Below are 4363 nucleotides of genomic sequence, written 5' to 3' on the forward strand. Positions count from 1 at the left end.
GTGAGAATAGAGGGAGCATTCCTCGATATAATAAAGGCCATATATGAGAGACCTACAGCCAACATCATACTCAATGGGCAGAAACTAAAATTCTTTACACTAAGATCAGGAACAAGATAAGATTGTCTACTTTCACCACTTCTATTTAATATAGTATTGGAAGTTTTAGCCTCAGCGATCAGGCAAGAAGAGGAAATAAAAGGCATTCAAATTGCAAAGGAGGAAACAAAACTGTCATTGTTTGCAGATGAAATGTTAGTGTACATAGAAAATCCTATAGCCTATACCAAAAATAAATGAATAAACTAATAATGAACTAATAAATGAATTTGGCAAAACAGCGGGTTACAAAGTCAATATCCAGAAATCAAAAGCATTTTTGTATACTAACAATGAATTAGCAGAAGGAGAAACCAAGAAAAAATCCTATTTGATATAGCAAAAAGAAAAATAAAATATCTGGGAATAAATCTAACCAAGGAGGTAAAAGACCTGCATGCAGAAAACTGCACAACATGGAAGAAAGAAATCAAGGAAGAGACAAACAAATGGAAACATATACCATGTTCATGGATTGGAAGAATTAACATCAAAATGTCCACACTACCCAAAGCAATTTACAGATTTAATACAACACCTATTAAAGTACCAATGGCATATATCACAGACATAGAACAAACACTTCAAAAATTTATATGGAACCACAAAATACCCCGAATAGCAGCTGCAATTTTGAGAAAGAAGAAGAAGGCAGGAGGGATCACAGTACCTGGTATCAAACTGTATTACAAGGCCACTGTAATCAACACAGCCTGGTACTGGCATAAAAGCAGGCACATAGACCAATGGAACAGAACACAAAGCCCAGAAATAAACCCAAATCTCTACAGTTAATTAATATTTGCCAAAGGGGGCAGTAACATAAAATGGAGTAAAGATAGCTTCTTCAACAAATGGTGTTGGGCGAACTGGACAGGTACTTGCAAAAACATGAAATCGGAGCACCAACTTATACCATACACCAAAATAAATTCAAGGTGGATACATGACTTAAATATAAGCAGTGAAACCATTAAAGCCCTAGAGGAGAATATTGGCAGGAAAATCTCAGATATTCCACACAGCAATATTTTACTGATACATCCCCTAGAGCAAAGGACATAAAGGAAAAATAAACAAATGAGATATCATCAAAATTAAAAGCTTCTGCGTGGCTAAAGAAAACAGCATTAAAATAAAAAGACAACCAACTGTATGGGAAAACATATTTGCCAAAGATACCTCAGACAACGGTTTAATCTCCAAAATATACAAAGAACTCACACGCCTTCACTCTAAGAAGAACTCAAAGAACTCACACGACTTCACAACTAACCCAATTAAAAAATGGGGAAAGGACTTGAACAGACACTTCTGCAAGGAGGACATACAGAACATCCAGAGACACATGAAGAGATGTTCAATATCACTAGCTATCTTAGAGATGCAAATTAAAACCACAATGAGATACCACTTTAAACTTGTTTGAATGGCTATCATAAACAAAGCAATAAACAACAAATGATGGAGAGGGTGTGGGGAAAAGGGGACTCTGGTCCACTGTTGGCAAGATTGCAGACTGGTACAACCATTATGGAAAACAGTATGGAGTTTTCTCAGAAAACTAAAATTGGACCTGCCTTTTGACTCGGCAATTCCACTGCTGGGATTGTATCCTAAGAACCCTAAAACACCAATCCCAAAGAACCTATGCACCCCAATATTCATAGCAGCACAATTTACAATAGCCAAGAGTTGGAAGCAACCTAGGTGCCAGTCAGTAAATGAATGGATCAAAAACAATGGCACATATACACAATGGAATTCTATGCAGCAGAGAGAAAGAAGGAGCTCCTACCTGTTTCAACAGCAAAGATGGAACTGGAAAGCATTATGCTGAGTGAAATAAGCCAGATGTTGAAGGACAAATACCATATGATCTCACCTTTAACAGGAAGCTAAATAACAAAACAAACAAGCAAGAAAAATATAACCAAAGACACTGTAATAGAGAACAGGGGTACAGGGACCAGAGGGGAGAGGGGAGGAAATTTCAGGGGAAATAGAGGAGGGATTTAGAGGAACAAATATAAAGGATACATGGACAACAACTGAGAAGTGTGGGAATGGGAGTGAGGTGGGGAGCACAGGGGGGTGGGATGGGGTGAGAATAATAGAGAGAAAACTGTACTTGAAAAATAATTAAATAAATTTTAAAAATATCACTTACTCTGTAAAAAAAAAGAAAACTATAAGCAAATTCTATAAGAACCAAAAACCAAATAAGAGTTCTAGAAAGATAAAAGGAGAGAGAGATAGATATTACCAGTAATGGTGAATGATGGATCTTTCAAAATATGCATATATCTCACTGATTATTTAATCTGCTTTATTTTTATTCAGTAATAATTTAGATTGTTTAATTTTGTGCTCATGTACATATTTATGTATACACAATTGATGTTTTTAATCTCAATTAGAATTTTGTTAACATATAAACATAATTGATTTCTGCATATTGATTTTTTTATGAAGTGATTGTTAAAAATTCACTTACTAGTTTGAATCGTCGACTTAGTTTGATTTTGGACTGTGTAGTTAACAAACTATATCATATGCAAATAAAAATAGCTTCACTTCTTTCTTATCTTTCTTTTACCTAATATTTATTTTGCTCACTCTATTACATAGCATTTAGAGTATAGTTAAGAAAAGAGGAACTTTCCAGAACACTCATTGAGAAACTCCAAGCTGAGCGTGGTAACGTGCTGTTTCCTGCTCTCAGACACCTGCCTCAACCTGTTCACTGGCTGTCAAAAATGATGAAAGAAACCACTTACTATTATGGTTTGGGGGTCACACCCAATACCACTCAGGAAGAATTAAAAAGGCTTACAGGAAGCTGGCCTTGAAGTACCACCCTGATAAAAATCCAAATGAAGGAGAGAAGTTTAAACAGATTTCTCCAGCTTATGAAGTGCTCTCTGATGCAAAGAAAAGGGAATTATATGATAAAGAAGGAGGACAGACAATTAAAGAAGGTGGAGCAGGGGGAGGTTTGGGCTCCCCCATGGACATCTTTGATATGTTTTTTGGAGGAGGAGGAAGGATGCAGAGGGAAAGGAGAGGTAAAAATGTTGTGCATCAGCTTTCGGTGACCTTAGAAGGTTTATATAATGGTGCGACAAGAAAACTAGCTCTGCAAAAGAATGTGATTTGTGACAAATGTGAAGGACGAGGTGGTAAGAAAGGACCAATAGAGTGCTGTCCCAGTTGCCGAGGTACTGGGATGCAAATAGAATTCATCAGATAGGACCTGAAATGGTTCAGCAAATTTAGTCTGCGTGCACAGACTTCCAGGGCCACAGCGAACAGATCAGTCCTAAAGATAGATGTGAAATCTGTAATGGAAGGAAGATAGTTTCAAGAGAAGAAGATTCTAGAAGTTCATATGGACAAAGGCATGAAAGATGGCCAGAAGATAACATTGCATGGTGAAGGAGACCAAGAACCAGGACTAGAGCCAGGAGATACTGTCTTTGTTTTAGATCAGAATGACCATACTGTTTTCACACCGTGAAAAGACCTTTTCATGTGTATGGACATACAGCATTGTGTATAGACATTGAAGCATTGTGTGACTTCCAAAAGCCAATAGCTACTCTTAAAAACTGATCCATAGTCATCACCTCTGATCCAGGCCAGATTGTCAAACAGGGACATATCAAGTGTGTGCTAAATGAAGGCATGTCAGTTTATTGTAGACCATATGAAAAGGGTTGCCTCATCATTGAATTTAAGGTAAACTTTCCTGAGCATGGCTTTCTTTCTCCTGATAACTCTCTTCACTGAAAAAACTCCTCCCTGAAAGGAAAGAAGTAGAAGAGACTGATGAAACGCACCAGTAGAACTAGTGGACTTTGATCCAAATCAAGAAAGACAGCACCATTACAATGGAGAAGCATATGAGGATGATAAACATCATCCTAGGGGCAGTGTTCAGTGTCAGATCTCTTAATGTGGCCAGTGAATGACACTCACTGCTGGCGTTTTATATACAGTAGTGAATGAGTAAAGGACTACAATCACAACATGCTCACTACTTGCTATTGTTTTTGTTTTAATATTCAACTATAGTAGTGTTTTAAAAGTTAAATGAAGAATAAACTCTAAATATAAAAGCTCTGACTTTGCCCTGTATGTATGATGACTTAAGTGTGCAAGATAAGTTTAATACCTGTAAAAACTATTTAAGAAAAAATTTTCCCCTAGCATTTCTTAGGCCATACTTTGTAATTAATTTCAGCTATGTTCATGGAATAGC

General features: G+C 36.8%; 1 pseudogene; it reads left to right on the top strand.

Moving 5' to 3' along the window:
* Nucleotides 1-2858: 2858 nt before the first annotated feature.
* On the top strand, nucleotides 2859-4139 carry LOC118989659 (dnaJ homolog subfamily A member 1-like; annotated as a pseudogene).
* Nucleotides 4140-4363: the final 224 nt, after the last annotated feature.

Source organism: Sturnira hondurensis, unplaced genomic scaffold (genome assembly GCF_014824575.4).
Source record: "Sturnira hondurensis isolate 20B ecotype Veracruz unplaced genomic scaffold, ASM1482457v3 Scaffold0006496, whole genome shotgun sequence".
In the NCBI taxonomy this organism is placed as follows: Eukaryota; Metazoa; Chordata; class Mammalia; order Chiroptera; family Phyllostomidae; genus Sturnira; species Sturnira hondurensis.